Here is an 18,130-nt window from a genome sequence, read left to right as displayed (position 1 = left end):
AGTCACTCTGCGACTTCATCTATTCACGTCCACGGATCTCCTCCTATGGGCTGTGCTCTATGAAACCAAACTGTGACGCGGTCCGTGGGAGAGGAGGTTGGGAGGAATGTAATTCCTTTCTGTCCCATAACCTCAGGTCTGTTTGTCTAGTTGGCCCTACGGGGAGTGGGCAGACCTCGGCGGCAGGCCCTCCTTGGGCCACAGCAGCTCATCCAAGTCTGAAAGGAGGCAGAGAGGCCCGAGCCCCAGCAATGCAACCATTGGGCACGGCTTCACAGCCACAGCCAGGGAGTCCCAGCAAGCCAGGAGGAGGCATTGGGCAGACCACACAGCAGCGTCTCAGGGCCACGTGCAGCGGACCGGCCAATGTCAGCCGAGCACAGCGGGAGTCTGTGGGACTGGGAGGCAGGCAGGGCTGGGGAGACATGAGGAGGTGCATGGAGGCGTCTTGTACTGCAAGTGTGGACAGGAGTGAGTCAGAGACTTTGAATAAGGAGTGAGATTGTGATGGGGTGGAGTGGAGCATAAAAGTGATTTATCGTGTGGGAGACAGTTTGGGTCTGAGGAGACTGTGAAGAGGAAGCACAGGCAGTCTCATCCCGAGATGTGTCCAGCTCACCCCAGCATGGCAATGCCCAGGGTGAGGAGCCCCCCCACACACACACCGGGGTTCACTACCCCAGCACACCTGCAGCAGGCAGGGAGCTGAGTGTTTAATGGAAGCTGTGTCTGCCTTTTAGCACTCAGATTTATGCAGATATATTTTTTACATTCAGAGTTCAGACTCAAGAAAGGTTGAATTTGTAAACAATTTTGCATCTGAAGCTTCCTCTAAATGTCTGAGCATGAAGCCTGAATGGAAGTAATCAGTACATTTGTGGAGAGGAAGCACAGACCAGTGACACTAGATGGAGCTATGAATGGAGACTGAGCCTGGCCACAGCTCCCTCGAGGGGCCCTGTTCTGGAGCAGCAGGAGAAAGCGAAGCCACCGTCCTCTGGCTTCCAGGCCAGGCTCATTAACCTGGCCTGCTGTTCCTTGTAATGAGTGGAGTGAGGGCATGGGGGTGCCTCTCAGAGACACCAGAGCGGAGGGTTGGTCACGAACGCCACAGATGTCACAAGAAACTCATCCCCTACCACAGAGAGCAAGAAACGCTTTGCCTGATGAACCAGAAGGAGGTGTCAGCAACCAGGACGTCAACTGCATGTCACCCGACCAAAAGTCACGGCCACGATCACATCGGATTCGCCTGGATGCAGAGGACAATGACAAAACCAAATTAAGTCTTCTTTTCTGTCAGTTCGGCAAATCTATCCTTTTCATCACTGACACCTGTCGAGTCCACCCATGAAATGCCCGTGGCTTCATGTATTCATTTCCCCTCGTTCTGCTCCTCTGTGAATCCAGGCTTCACTGCTGGGGGTTTATCTTACATATCCGTCAATGTGCGACAGTTCAGGAGGGCAGGGGGCTTGGGGGACACATGGAGGAGGCTCAATATGGAGGGAACCTCGCACCTGGTCTCCCCTCTAACCCCTTCCCTCAAGGGCCTCACCGTGCAGACCCGGCCTCTGCACTCCACACGCCTGTGCACACCCACTCATTCCTTTACGGCAGCCTCATATTCCACTCCTTGGCTTCCTTGTCTGTGTTTCTGGGCTAGTCTTGAGGGCAGGGGTGACAGCTTGTTTATGTCTCTATCCCTAGCTCCATATTCAATACCTAGTGAGAAGCTTGGTAAATATTGGCTGAGTTAACGAAGAAGTAGGGCTCCAGATCAATCTGAATCAGTAAGTCTGATTAAAGTAGCAATGAATAGTTATGAATAATAGGTCAACTGTAGTTTTAAAATAAGTTAGAAAATTATCTTTTTAAAGAAGCATGTTATTGTTCCTTGGTATTTATCCAAAGGAGCTGTAAACTTATGTCCACACAAAATCCTGCACAGATGTTTACAGCAGCTTTAATCATAATGGCCCAAACTCAGAAGCAGCTAAGATGCCCTTCCATAGATGCATGGTTAAATACCCTGCAGTGTACCCAGACAGTTATTCAGTGATAAAAGAAATGCACTATTAAGCCATGAAATGACATGGAGGAAAATTAAATGCATATTATTGGCTGGGCTCGGTGGCTCACACCTGTAATCCCAGCACTTTGGAAGGCCAAGGTGGGCGGATCACCTGAGGTCAGGAGCTTGAGAACAGCCTGACCAACATGGAGAAACCCTGTCTCTACTAAAAATACATAATTAGCCAGGCGTGGTGGCACATACCTGTAATCCCAGCTACTCGCGAGGCTGAGGCAGGAGAATCGCATGAACCCAGGAGGTGGAGGTTGCAGTGAGCCGAGATCACGCCACTGCACTCCAGCCTGGGCAACAAGAGCGAAACTCTGAAAAACAACAACAACGACAACAACAAACCCGCACATGACTAAATGAAAGAAGTCAGTCTGAAAAGGCTGTCTGTTGACTGTATGTTTCCAACTGTATGACATTCTGGAAAAGGAAAAGCTACAGAGACAAGAACAAGATCAGTGGTTGCCAAGGGTTACAGGGTAGGGAGGGATGGATAAGGCAGAGCATGGAGGATTTTTGGGACAGTGAAACTATTCTGTATGATACTATCAAGGTGAGTACATGTCACTACAAATTTCTTCAAACCCATAGAATGTACAATACCACGAGTGAACCCTAACATCAACTTAAGGGAGAAAAAAAAGCATATTATTAAAACTGCTCACTTTCTACCAATAACAATAATAGTACAGACACGGGAGTAACATCTATTGAGCACTTACTACCTTCAGAGGCCTTGCTGAGTGCTTCACACATATTGTGAAGTTAGGTATCCTCATCTCTCATTTGCAGATAGGAAAACTGAGGCTTCAAAAGGATAACGAACTTGCCCAAGGTTATGCAATTAGTATGCAGCGGTGCTCTGACAGCAAATTTCCCGCTCTGAACAATCACATCTTACTGGTTTTCAGGGCAAATTTCTCTCCAGAGGACCCTGCATGGGGCTGACCAAACACCAGACATCCTGCTAGCAGCAGGACATTAGCTAAAGAGACCCCAAGACTGATCAGCCGTGGAGTCCTCAAGGCCATCAACCCCAGGCCCTATGCACTGGGCATGGGAGGCAGCACTGTCCAGCTTGATGGCATGATTGGCCAGCACGGGTTTCTCCAACACAACACAGTGGCTCTCCACCCACCCGCAGAGCACTCCCCGTCTCATGTATTTGTTTATCATCGCGTCCCCCAGAATGTAAACTTCAAAACAGCGAGCAATCATCTATCTTGTTCCTAGTTGAATCCTCAGTGTGTAAACCCAGCATAGTGTGGCCTGCCGGTTAATAGATGCATGCAGGAACAAATGAAATGAATAGGTGAATGGGAAAATTTATGAGGATACTGCCCTATCACTCACATTATCAAATTCAGCTGAATATTGTTCTACTTATTGTATACAGACAAGACAAAGGAGACCTAGATTGGTTATTGGCCTGCCAAGATCACTGTCTATGTGGTGTTGGTGCTGAAAAGAGGGCAGGCCCACCAGAGTTTACACCAGGCACACCGGATCCCCACCCAGCATCCGTGCTAGAGAAGGCATCTAGAGGCCACAGCAGAGTCAGAACATCAGCGGAGGCCTTCCCCCTCCAGATCCTGAGCAGTGCAGACAGGCCAGCTTGCAGCCTTTGTCTGGAGGAAGGGCTGTTTCTTCTTGTCGGTGGCACTGGTCCGTCAGCTTCCCCATGGCTCCTGTCTCACAGCTACTGGAACAGCACAGGTCAATCGAGACACCAGAGCCAGGCCTCCCCATCTTTTTCTCAGCCCTGGCTCCCTGCTTCAGGGAATACACAGATACTCCTGCATGGAAGTAAGCCTCAGCCCCCGAGAAGGTCCACCTTCCCAGCATGAGCTCAGCAGCCCCGGCCTGGGCTCCCCAACTCGCTGCACACATGACCATCACCCATGGCAGGCCGAGGGCTGCTGAGGCTCTGGGACTGCTCCCAAGAAACAATGGTGGGGGGCAGCCTGCAATGGGGCTGTAGACCTATACTTGGCAGGGGCCCCAGGCCTCCTCGCTCTGACCCGGCTCCTGCACTGCCGTGCTGGCCCCTGACACCAGCGCTGGGGATGAGGCTGGAGTGCATGTGTTAACAACACAAAGAAGCTCGAGCTGCTAGGCAGGGAAGGGGATGGGCAGCCCTGCATTATTTCTGGAAGTGGTGGGAGGGAAGCAAGGGGGGGAAATACTTAAAATATCAACGAGTGGTGCTTGGCTTAAAATTAGAAAAAAACTTCCAGAAAACAAGAATAAGGTGAGACTGCAGAAGGCGGCCTGAGGAGCTGGAATGCCATCCTCTGAGAGTGGAGCTGGGGCTCCGAGAAACACTGCGTGCAGGGGATCATCGCAAGTCTCATTCCGAGATGTAACAAACATAGGCACCAGCATTTACTGAGTACTTGCCAGGTGCTATGGACGGGGTGCTTGTGTTCCCCCAGGTCCTAGGTGGAAACCCTAACCCCAGGGTGACGATATTAGGAGGTGGCGCATTGGGAGCTCATTAGGTCATAGGACAGCGTCCTCATGAGAGAGATTCGTGCTCTTAGAAAAGGACATCTTGGTCGGGCGAGGTGGCTCACGCCTGTAATCCTAGCATTTTGGGAGGCCGAGCGGGTGGATTGCCTGAGCTCAGGAGTTCGAGACCAGCTTGGGCAACACGGTGAAACCCCGTCTCTACTAAAATACAAAATAATTAGCTGGGCGTGGTGGCTTGCACCTGTAGTCCCAGCTACTCAGGAGGCTGAGGCAGGAGAATCGCTTGAACCCGGGAGGCAAAGGTTGCAGTGAGCAAGATCATGCCACTGCACTCCAGCCTGGGTGACAGAGCAAGACTCCATCTCAGAAAAAAAAAAAGGCACCCGTCGCCCCTTTCACACTTGAAGATGTCATCAGGAAACAGGCCCTGGCCAGGCATCAAGCCTCCTGACACCTTGATCTTGGACATCCAGCCTCCACAGCTGTTTTAAATCATGTCTGTCATCGGCAGGCTGCCCAGGCCAAGGTGCTTTGCTGTAGCAGTCAGAACGGACTAAGACATCAGTGACGGGCACCGCCTCATTACACACCAACACGACTTCATTATTAACCCATCTTAGAGGTGTGGCTTCAAGAGGCTAAGGAACCTTTCAAGATCAGGTGTGCGGGCGGCTCCCCAAGTTCTCAGCCTGGTAGGACTCTGGGGGATAATGTAACCGATGCTTCCGTGTCTGCAGGGAATAGGGGGAGAGCAGAAAACTCTGGTGGGCACCAGGGACCAGGACCCCAGATGACACTGGGGTACCCGAGGGTGAAACTGCCAATCTGTCCTTCCCAATGTAAATACATTACGGGTCTTCAGACCCCTTTGACTCCTCAACAGGCAGCTCAGCGATGCACCAAGCAGAGTGCTCAGCACGTAGGCAGCGAGCACCCAGCAAAGCGTGGTGAAAGAATGGCAGAGGCCGCGCCTCTCATTTTTACTGTGGTGAGAACACAGTGTGAGATCTGTCCTCTTAACAAACGTTAAGTACACAGTACAATAATGGAGCCATTGGCCGACGTTGCACAGCAGACCTCCGGAAGTTTTCCATTTTGCATAACAGAAAGTTTATAGCTTTTAAAGAGAAACTCCCCATTTCTGCCTCCTCTGGCTTCTGACAACCACTATTCTACTCCGTTTCTATGAATCTGACTGTTTTAGACATCTCCTAAGTGAAATCATGAAGTGTTTGTCTCTCTGTGTCTGGCTTATTTCACTTGGCATAATGTCCTCTGGGTTCATCCAGGTTGCCACAAATGGCAGAATTTCCTTCTTTTTTCAAGGCTGAGTAATATTCCACTGTGTGTATACACACACATACACAGGCACAGGCCCTCACCAGACACTGAATATCCTGGCACCCTGATCTTGGACTTCCAGCCTAAATCTGGACTTCCAGAGAGCAGCCCGTATACCTGATCTTGAATGAGTTACTTAATGTAACCTCTTGAAGCCACAATTTTAAAATGGGTTTATAATGGAGTAGTGTTGGTATTTAATAAGGTGATGCCTGTAAGAGCCCATCACTAGTGTCTTAGTTCACTCAGACTGCTATAAAAACACACAAAAGCCACATTTTCTGCATCTGCTCATTTGTTATTGGACAATTAGCTTGCTTTCCCGTCTTGACTGCTGTGAGCAATGCTGCATGAAGATGGTAGTGGGGACATCTCTTCGAGATCCTGACTTCAGTTCTTATAGATTAATACCCACAAGTGGGATTGATGGATCACTTGATAGTTCTATTTTAATTTGGGGGGAACTTCCACACTGTTTTCTTTTTTTTATTATTATACTTGAAGTTCTAGGGTACATGTGCGCAACTTGCAGGTTAGTTACATATGTATACATGTGCCATGTTGGTGTGCTGCACCCATTAACTCATCATTTACATTAGGTATATCTCCTAATGCTATCCCTACCCCCTACCCCCACCCCACAACAGGCCCCAGTGTGTGATGTTCCCCTTCCTATGTCCATGTGTTCTCATTGTTCAATTCCCACCTATGAGTGAGAACATGCGGTGTTTGGTTTTTTGTCCTTGCGATAGTTTGCTGAGAATGATGGTTTCCAGCTTCATCCATGTCCCTACAAAGGACACATCATTTTTTATGGCTGCATAGTATTCCATGGCATATATGTGCCTCATTTTCTTAATCCAGTCTATCATTGATGGACATTTGGGTTGGTTCCAAGTCTTTGCTATTGTGAGTAGTGCCACAATAAACATATGTGTGCATGTGTCTTTATAGCAGCATGATTTATAATCCTTTGGGTATATACCCAGTAATGGGATGGCTGGGTCAAATGGTATTTCTAGTTCTAGATCCCTGAGGAATCGCCACACTGTCTTCCACAATGGTTGAACTAGTTCACACTCCCACCAACAGTTCCACACTGTTTTCTATAGTGGCTGCACCATTTTACATTCCCACCAATGCAGTCTAAAGGTTCTGATTTCTGCACAGCCTGGCCAACCTTTACCTTTCATGGGTTTTTTTTTGGTTTTTGTGTTTTGCTTTGATAATAGCCATTTTTACAGGTGTGAAGTGATATCTCATTGTGGGTTTGATTTGCATTTCTCTAATGATGGATGATGCTGAGCCCTTTTTTGTATGCTTGTTGGCCATTTGTGTATCTTCCTGGGAGAAATGTCTATTCAAGTCCTTTGTCCATTTTTCCATTATTTAATCCAGTTATACAGATCGTTTTGCTATAAGATTTGAAAATGAAAACTGCAGGGGTAGAATGACTTGCTCGGGGTCACACATCTTTGTAGGCAGAGCAGGGAGAACCCCGGGCCTGCTGCCACCACACAGTAGTGACCCTTAGCTCTGTCCATTTGCCAGGCCCTTGTGACAGAAAAGGAAAAATAAAACTGTTTTCAAACTCCTTGTATTCCTCAGTGGCAGAGCTGTAGAAAGCCACTCCTGCAAAATAAAGTAAAATAAAATGAATATGTTGAGAGCAGAGATATTTAAATAAAAACATGTTTCCCTTGTAACACCACCTGCAGCATAAATGCGGGAACCCAGCTAATCCGCGGTGAGCCAGCCTCATGCAGAACTGGTTACAGGCCCTCTTCAGGCATCTGGCACCCTCCTCCAAGGGCATGGTGCTGTTGCGGAGGTGGTCATGAAGGAAAGGAGGTGGGCATTGCATGGGGTGTCTGCCCGGGTGACAACCACCGTAGTCAGGTATGGTCATTTTATGGGAAATGAAACCCATGCAATGACCAAAAGAAAAAAATAGGGGCTGAAAGCAATGCTGTTTTTAGTATCAAATTGTCTTCCATGTCTAACAGATTCATTGTCTTCCATGTCCGCTGTGGCTGTCTTCCTGCTGATGTGGGCAGCAGTGATGGGCACACCACAGTAATGGGTCATCCACTTCGGGCAACGCGACCCAAGTGTGTGACTGTGCTGTGATGCTGAGCAAAGCAGTAGATCTGTGAGTTGCCTGTGGATTAACTTATGCTTCGCATCAAGAGAGTGCTAGTTTAATTTGTAACACTGTGAATATCCTGACCACATATTCTAAGAGTTCAGATAATAGAAACGAGAAGGCTCACAATAATAATAGCAGTATGACACAGGCACCACTGAAAAAGTCTAAATGTCTGTGTTACTTTAATGACAAATGAACGAAGACCTACAGCTGAATTAGGCAAACAACCAAAACAGAGCCCACAGAATAATATGCAGAAACAGTATGGGGCAGGCAGGGGCACAGTGCAGAAGGGGTGGGAAAGCTTCTGTGGAGGCTGATCTCACAGGTCCAGGATGAGACAGGAAAGCACGTCTAAATCAATCAAAGTTTGTCATCTCTCAAAAAGATGCCAAAGCTGCATTGTAAAGAGTGACGGCTGGATGAGCTTGGACACAGGGCAGGAATGAATATCATTATCCTAGCATCCCCTTTACGGTTCCATCAGGCTAAGCAAAGGGACAGTTCCTCCTTTAGAAGCTCCAACTAAAGTGCCCTGTGGGCAAACAAAAGAAGAATTTTGATGACAGATGTGTTGGCCCAGGAGTGCAGAGTTGTTTCTGTCAGATCTTTCTATGGTACCGAGTGACCACATCAATACAAAAGTGTTCCCCGACTCTTAGGGAAACATTTGAGTTCTGATCAAACTTTGATTTGTAAAAAAAATAAAAAAGGTTTTAGTCATCCTGATTTCTGTGAAAAATAATTGTGTAACCACAGAAATCATAAAAATAATGTTATCTAGATATAAACTAGACATTGTTCATATATCTGCATATTCCTCAAGTTTCCATTATGCAAATGTGAACTGTGGCAGATTCAACTCAGCCTGTTAATTTCTTACCAAAGAAAATGATGAGAAGAGTAACCTGCTAAATGTCAGTTCATCTTGTGCACGACTCTGCTATGAAGGGGTGTGATTTGCTTATTTGTAACATGGAAACATTCAGAATGAATAATTTTGTCACATTTTAGTTTCTCATTAACCTGCAGAGGCGCTTAATGAGATTTCTGACTTGATAGAAATGGAAGGTGGTAGTTTCCTTAGATATGGACTTACAAGCTGTCTGATACTGTTGTTAAAATGTTGGTCTGCCATCAAATAATATTTTCAAAGTGGGGGACAAGGAGAATGTCCTTGTCTCATTTGTAAATGCACTGGCAATGAGAATGGAGAAAAAGATTAGAGTAAAACAAAAACTGTCATGTTCTTTCTCCAAAACTGTGATCTTTCAAGATAAACAGCCAAAAAAAAAAAAAAAAAAAAAAGATGAACAAACTACACCTATGTTGTTTGACATTATGTACAGGTTTCAACAAAAACTCTAAAAGTGACAAATGACTCATTTCTTGGAGGTAAGACTGCTTTTTAATTCAAAATAATGTCGCAGAAATCAGGCAGTGCAGTCAACCAGAATTTTTTCATTTCTTTCCTAAGACTGTAACTTATTTTGTATATCCAGCTTTAAATTTACAAGCTGCACTCTGCACTTTGAAATCATTTTTCATGAGAAAGAGAGATTTAACTTGTTGTAACACCCAGTGTGCTTTGGAGTGTTTGAAAATGGACACTTCAGGCATGAACAGCCCTGTGATAAATTGAGAATGCAGAGGACCTAGCTGATGCAGACGTGCAGGTTGAAAGTGGATGGACTTTTTTTCAGAGCTAGAAACTCATTGCTACAATCTCAAAGCCTACTGCTGTTGCTGGTGGATAAAATCCTAACAATTCTATGCTGAAACACTTGTGGAGAGGATATTTAATTTGATGTCATCACATTGGACTGGCACCTTGATAAGAGAAGGAAGGTCAAAATGAATTTTACATCGGATCGCACTCTGTGTTACTCGTTTATAAAAAAAAAAAAAAGAAAAAGAAAAGAAAAGAAAAAATGATCCAAAGGCTACAGGGAGTTTATTAAAATATTGGAAAAAAAACCCACAAAAAAAAAGTAAAAATATCTTACGGTATCACAAGAAAGAACGGTAACATTGTTTTAAACATTGTTTCTAAAATATTTAATAAGACTTATACCTCTAGAGTGAATCCACTGAAATAAACAACTCATCCTTTTTCTGAGTTTCCTGAGGGCTGGAGCTCAAGGGATTCCCTCTGTCCTGAAGGTGGATATGGAAAACCCGGAAAGCTGGAGGCAGCCAGATCTCCCGTGTAGACATTCAGGGGACAGGGACCAGCTGGGAGCTTTTGGAAGCAAAAGTGTCGAATCAGGGGCACTTCAGTGGTATAGCCATGAGCACAGCTCTGCACCCTCCCCAGACCAAAAGGGCGGGCACAGGTGATGCAAGAGACGGCTCTCTGTGCAGCCTCGAATGACCAGGACATCTCAAGTGGTGGCATCTGAGCTCCATCTCAAATTTGAGCTCCAGCCTGCTGTCATGAGGGCCTTCAGGAGATACTTCCCTAGGCCTAGGACCACCCACATTCTTGCAGGGAGTTACTGGAACTCTCAGACTACTCAGAGCTCCGTTAATTTGGGGGAGCTTCCCAGCTCACTGGTTTTCAGGAGCTCTCTGGGTTTTGGTTGACAGCCATAGACCCTTCATCCTTAACTCTCTCCCTAGAACTGTCGGCCCTGGGAAGAGGTCCACCTTCACTTGTGCACTGTGTCTTCTGAAACATGGCTAGACTGGCTGCAGTCTCCTGGGCACTGCTCTTCTTCCATCATCCTGTGACTTGGATGCAGCTCTGGGCTGGCCCCATCAGCCCCCAGGTAATCCCACTATGCTAGGTTCCATCATGGATGCAGGGGGTGAGGCCACGAACAGCAGCAGGGGAGAACATGTTTGCATTATGTGGCCTCCCTCGTCCACAGAGTCAGGGAGAGGAGGACCAAGGAGGACACTGAATTTCTTGTGATCACCTTTCCTCCAAGACATGCTTGATTGCTTTGAAAGAAATCAAAATATTTCACCCTAAAATATAAATCTTTGACATATTTTGAGGTGGCTGTTCAAAGGGCCTGCAGGCAGAGGCAGCCCTGCAAAGCTGTCTTGTGGGTGAGATTTGCCTCTGTAGAGCATCTGCGTTGATACAGCCAGGCTATGAAAGATCAACAGAGAGTCTGACCCCTTCAAAGGTCTGAAATAAACATTTACACCTGTTCTCTCTGAGGGCTGCTCCCTGTGGGGTCCATCCACATAACAAGACCACCTCTGCCAGCCACCCCTCTTCTTTGCTCCCTCTCACCCTCTGTCTTGCCACTGAACCTGATTTGCCCTGCCTGTTTTTTGTCACGCTCCAAGCCCCAATTCTTTCTGTGCCCTTGAGCTTATATAAAAGCTTCTGGACCCCAATGGGCATTTAGAGCAGTCATGCGGTTGTTCTCCTCCACGCATATTAAAACATTTATGTGCCATTTCTCCTATTAATCTGCCTTTTGTCCATTGATTTTTTGTGAAACTTCAGAGGGCAAAGGGGAAGTTTTCCTTTGGCCCCTACACTTTCCTCTAAGGGGCTGCAGAACGTCACTATGGAGTCTTCCCCTGAACCAAGGGTGGCTGAAGGGGGAAAGAAAGACTGGAAATGCAGCCAGGCTTGGGTCTGCCTCAACTGATACTGTTCTATGCACTCAAGGACCCTGAGAGATGAGCAGCCTCTGCCACACAAGAAACCATGTAAGCTGGGCTCCTTGTACCTGCCAAGGCCTGGATCAAGGACTTGATCCTTGACCAGAAAAGCATCAGATAAAGGTTCAGCTGGTTTCCAAGAGGCTTGGGAAGCCAGGAGACAGGAAGGTGGACTGCACACCATGACTGGCGCATGGGCGGGGGACCTGCCCCAACTTCTTTCCTAAGTGTCCGCTCAAGGGTGTATCCGTTGCATTTGCCTTGGACCTGTTGGTGAGTTCTTCTGTGAGTGCCCCAAAGTCACCCTCTTGCTCCTTCTCAGAATCAACCCCACCCCCTCACTGAGAGGCTCTGTGAGCCCATTGATAGGTTTCCTTGGGGGCCTCTTCCCGGGCAAGCCCTATTTCCTTTCCTACTGAAATTTTCTTGAGTTCCTCACATAGCGTCTTCCTTGTCACCAGAATTCAGCCTTCTTGACACCCTTGCTGCTTTGGCCCTGACATACAGCAGCATGAAGGCCACCTCTGCCACCACCTGAGATGCCCTGGTCATTGGAGGCTGCACAGACAGCCATCTCTTGCATCACCTGTGCCTGCCCTTTTGGTCTGGGGTGACCCTATGTTGAAGGTAGTGCTCAGGCTGTTTCCATGTCTCCTTCATGATAGTGAGTTCTCCACGGAGGACAGAAACCAGCACATAGGACTGAGAGGCCAGGCTGCCTTGGAGAAAGGAGGGAACTGGAGAACCAAAGCCTTCCTGAGACCTTTGCACCTCAGAAGATAAACCCGGTAAACTTTCCAATTACTTCTTCCACATGATTCATTTGAGGCTTGGGACTTCAGTTGTGGTGAAAGATTGTACCTCATTCTGGGTTTTATGGAGGGACACTCCACTGTCCCAGACCTGGCTTGGAGAGTTGTTGGCAGCGAAGGGTGGTTGAGGGGTCCTGGGCTATGCCTGAATGAGATCCAGGGTCTGTCCTTGGGCAGAATAGTTAAGAGCTGGGGCTGGGACTTGTGTTGGGGCAGAGGCTGGGGTGGCACATGAGTCAGGGTTCTTTAGATTGGGCCTTGGGGCATTAAAAATTACTTTAAGTCAAAAAAAGTCCCTGGAAGGGACAGTCTGCCCAAGATCAGGGCTCTGGCCATCATGCACTCTCTGTGCGTAGCAAGGAGAGCCTAGGCAGCTGCAGCACGTGGCCTACCACAGCTCTAGGGCTTGGGATCTGGTGAAGGTTGCAGCTGCTCTTGTCCGCCTTCAGTGCTCCAGAAGGACTGAGGTTCTCCTTTTAAGCAAGTGACTCTAAGGAATTCATAGAAGCTAGTTCATGGCCTGCCCTCTGCTGTTTTGGCAATGATGCCTCCTTCTGTTCTTTCTCTCCAAGCATATCTGGAAATATACCCTCTTTATGATTCATCGCTGCAGGTATTCTTGAACAGCAAGCCTGAAGATGGAGATGCTACCAGGCTCTACATGCCTGGTTGCAGGCTTTCCCTAGAGAATGGGCTCCGTCTTATGAAGAGAAAGTAGTTCTTGATAGAAAACACAACATGAGGATGAGGGGAGGAGTACACGCCGCTAGATGCATGCCTCCAGCAGAAGACGCAATGGCTCAGGCCTGAGAATGTTGGAACAAAAGAAGTCAACCGCAGGGCTAAGCTCTCTGTGACCGTGTCCTGCAGGATAGGATGGTGGCCACGTGAGGTGAGTCCGAGTGAAAGTGAAGCTACAGAGAAGAACAGAGTGCGGGTGGGAAAGGTGAAAGGGCACTGAACCTGGCAAAATTCTCACCTACGAGTGTGTGGTGTCAGGCAAGGGCACCCATGGTTTTGTTTTGACACTGAATAACAAGAACAACACAAAAGGTGGGGACCCAGGTTTCTCTCTCCTCTCCCTGGGCAAGCTGTAAACATTCATTATTCATGAATACTACCATTTTCCTCTTTAAATCATGGAGCTCTAAGTCTCTTTGTCATTATTCATCTTTCAGAGATAAATTATACCACATTGTTCCTTCTTTGAAAAAGTCAAATGAAGGAAGGCTTTCTGTTGTGACCCTCAGGAGCCCTCTGCCAAGATGAGTGCAGAATCTCAGACCTGCAGGTGCACGTGAGCTCCATTGGGCAGAATCCACTCCCAGAGGCCGACCTTGCTTTCCAGACCTGCTCAAGAACACTGGACATGGGAGGGCAAGGCAGCTGATGAAGAAGTGGAGATGCCTTCTCTCATAGATATCCTACTCTTTCTCAGTAGTTCCCTCCAGGACCACTGGATGACAGTGGTGGGGATGTTAGCCTGGAACCCTCGTCACACCAGAGAGCTTTTCCTATGAGCTCTGGATAGAAGCCTTGGTCTCCACCGTAAGTCATGCCCCAGTCAGCATGCTTCCTGAGAAGCCGTTAGCAGCCATGCCATTTTCCCAGGATTCAGGGATTTCCCAAGATGTGAGATTTTCAGGAATAAGTTGGTCCCCCTACAACTGAGATAAGTTGGTCCCCATACAAAGGGATAACTGGGATAAGTTGGTTAACTGGGATAAGTTGGTCCCCCTACAAAGGATGATACTTCTATCTTTCCCAAGAGTTCTTACTAGAGGTGTCTCCTGTGAAAACAACATTAATTTAATAAGTTCGGAAAACAGGAGTCCCAACATAAGCTGAGAGCTGAGTCTAGGGCTTGCTTACCTGGTTTCCACCTTCATTTTCAGGCATACCAAGGAACATGGATCCTCCTGAAGGGAGCAAAGAAACAGAATCCAGGACCCCATGCCACGAAGCAAACAGAAAATAGATAAAATATCACCTGAAGTTGAGGTGGAGCTCAGTCATGTGCACAAAGAACTCTCACAAACACAAAGATACTCCTCCATCACCGGAAGCTCATTGCTCCCTCTGGTGTGTGAACACTGAGTAGGAGCTCTCTAGTCTGCATTTCCAGGCCTGCATCACAGAGTGGGACAGTCATCAAGGCTTCTCATGGAACAAAAAGGAAAAGGTGAACCCCTAGCATCTCAGCCTTCACCAACCTGACAGGCTCTGGCACCTGCCTGAGCCTCTTGCATCCCTCCATGCTCCTGGGGGCCTTCCTCCTCCCCAGCTCCAACCTTTCTGCATGCCCCATACGTGCTTCATGTAGCTGCCCCACACATAACCTGGTGCTGACTGGATCCAGCTTTCGCCTTTGGATATCCCGCTTTTCACACCATCAGTTTCACAGCCTTGAAGGTCTTGACATTTCCTGGAATTTGATTCATTTTCAGCACTCTGGATTTCCTGTCTCCTCACCTTCAGCCTCCCTGTATACTATTTTTATCTTGAACCAACCCAGACGTGTCCTCCTAGGCAACTGGGCCTGTGATGCAGCTGGGACGTGGGAATAGCATCCTGAGGTGACACAGGGCAGCAGAGCCCCAGGCCTGCCCACTAAACCATGCGTCCTTCTAGGCAACTGGGCCTGTGATGAGAGGGGTGGCCTCAAAGATTTCTGAACTGCCTTCAGGGCCTTTTCCCATTGTCTTGCCTGTTAGCACCTGGTTCCCTTTTAGCAGTTATCTCTCTAGCAAGTGTTTGCTCATTGCACCTTTAGATTCCTCATCTGAAAATGCTCTTTCTTTCTCTACCACGTGGCCAGGCTGCAAATTTTTAAAATTTGTATGCTCAGCTTCTCTTTAATTAAAAGTTCCAACTTCAGGTCATCCCTTTGCTCCCATGTTATTTTATAAGCTGTTAGAAGCAGCCACATCACTTCTTGAATGCTTTGCTGCTCAGAAAATGTTTCTACCAGGTGCTATAGGTCATCACTCTCACATTCAGGCTTCCACAGGGTCCTAGGGTATGCACATGACATAGCCGAGTTCTTTGCTGCAACATAACAAGGGTGACCTCTGCTCTAGTTCCCCCCAAATTCCTAATTTCCATCTGAGACCTTGTCGTTCTGGTTGTCACTGTCCATATTTCTATCAGCATTTTGGTCTTCCACTTAACCAGAAGTGGGTTCAAGTGGAATTTTCTAAGAACCTCCAAACTTCTCCTCATCTTCCTGTCTTCTTCTGAGTCCTCCAAACTCTTCCAACCTCTCTGCCTTTTACCCAGTTCCAAAGTCAATTTCACATTTTCAGATATCCTTATACCCCACTTCTCAGTAACAATTCTTCTGTGTTAGTTACTTAGTTTGCTACAAGGGAACACCTGGGGCTGGGTAATTCATAAAGGAAAGAGGTCCATTTAGCTCAGGGTTCTGCATGCTACACAGGAAGCTTGGCACCAGCATCTGCTTCTGGAAAAGCCTCGGGGAGCTTCCATTCATGGTGGAGGGCAAATGGCAGCAGGCATCACACGGAGAGAGAGGAGGAGGGGAGAGCGAGTGGAAGGAGGCTCCAGGCCGTTTTTAACCATCAGATCTTATGAGAATTAATAGAGCGAGAACTCACTCATTACTCGAGGGCAGCACCAAGCCATTGACGAGGGCTTGACCCAAACACCTCCCACCAGTTCCCGCCTCCAACATTGGGAATCACATTTCAACGTGAGATTTGGAAGGGATGAACATCCAAAGTATATCACCCCCGTACACACACACAACCACCACCCACCCCTCAGCAGTGATCACAGAGCTGCCTGTTTTCCTATCGAGCCTAAGAGGTTCACCATCGTGTGGCTACCCTGGTTGGGCAACATAAAGGGAGTGTCTCCAGAAAGCCCCAGGAGTAACGAGCAAGCTGGTTGAGGAGACTGGGAAGTTTGAGATCCCTCTCCCTCAGCCCTTTCCCAAGATTACACAAGATTTCTCTACAGGCTCCAAAGTTTCAAACATGAGAGCATGAAGCCTGAGAAGACGCCATCTCCACTCCACTCAGGGCCAACCCCACCAACGAGCAGAGGGAGAGACAGGCTCTGAGAGAAGAGCTGAGCCTGGGACCCCTGGAGCAGTGGCAGGAAGAGAATGAAATCCTCCACTGCACCAAAGCGAGAGGAAGGGCCGTGAGGAAGAGGAGGTCTTGAGGCTGGCTTCCTCACACAGAAAACACAACCCAGTCACCCCTGGAAGGAGGAGGCAGCCTCACAGGCATGCGTGGGACCCAATCCAAGAGTTCTCCCTCCACAGATCCCCCATTCACACACACACATACACACATTGCACCTCAAAGTGTGAGCCTGGGTGTAACACAAAGGTGCACAGCATCCCTCTGTGGCAGATGCCATCTCACTGGGCTGGACATATGCCTACTCAAGACAGAAAACCAGGAGGCAAGGGGCCCTCAGAGCCCAGAGGGTGCCGGGCTGAGACACATGCAGCCCTGTTGTGTGGTAGAGGAAAACCCTCCCCTCTGAGCAAGGCTGTGGTGAGGCAGCCACCCAGGAGGTGCCACCTTGAGCAAGCAGACCATCAGCCTTATGCTGTAGTGAGGGGCTCTGCTCCCATCTAGCCGGAGGTATGCATCTTCCACACAGCAAGCAGCTCCCCACACAGACTCACCCATACCCCTCTCTGTGCCATGCACACAGTGAGCACTGAGCCCACGGCGGTGAGCCAGCTGGAGGGAGAGAATGAGGGAGAGGAGGCAAGGACAGCACCCTGCCCTGAGAGCTGAGGGGCCCCACCTCACCACACACACAACCCTGTGGAAGAGAAAAGCCACACCTCGACTGAGACTCCAACGGGAGAAAGCAGCTCACAAACCCCTGCAAACCCAGAAGATGGAAACGGGAATGCACAGGGCTGAGAGCCTAAGACGGAGGCTGCCATGCCCTGCAAATGGACAGAGTGTCCCTCTCAGGCTCCTGGAAGTAGCTTTTTGCTATTTTATTGATTTGATCAGACATTTATTGTTCACAGTTCTGGAGGCTGGGAAGTCTAAGATCAAGATGCTAGTGGGTTTGGTGTCCAGTGAGGGTCTACTTCCTGGTTTATAGATGGCTCCTTCTCACTGGGTCCTGACATGGTGGAAAGAAGATGAAGGAGCTCTCTGGGGTCCCTTTTATAAGGACACTAATCCCAATTATAGGGGCTCCACCCTCATAAACTAATTACCTCCCAAAAGTCCCACCACTTAATACCATCACCTTGGGGGTTAGGATTTCCAACATGAATGTTGGGGGGACCCAAACATTCTGTTTATTGCACTTGCTCAGAATTGTCAGTTTCACTCTGGATGAACTTCTGCCCTTTTCTATGTCAGAAGGGGGACCATGTAATCCACCTTGCCACTGAGCAGCTGGCTGGCCTCTTCAAGCAATGCAGTATCAGGGACTCTGTTGGTTTCTGTTGCTACCAGGCTGGATATATGGCAGTGGTGGTAGCTATATATGCTTGGGCGAGTGGAGCCCGTGATCTGGCTGCCTGCATAGCCTCCATCCCTGCCATCCCTGCTACTCTACTCAGGTGCTCATTGTCCTAGCCCTGGCATGGCTGATGAAGGAGGCTGGTTGACTTCAGCTGGAGAGGTCACTCTGTCTGCT

Source organism: Pan troglodytes, chromosome 9 (assembly GCF_028858775.2).
Source record: "Pan troglodytes isolate AG18354 chromosome 9, NHGRI_mPanTro3-v2.0_pri, whole genome shotgun sequence".
NCBI lineage: Eukaryota > Metazoa > Chordata > Mammalia > Primates > Hominidae > Pan > Pan troglodytes.
Note: the sequence above shows the minus strand (reverse complement) of the source record.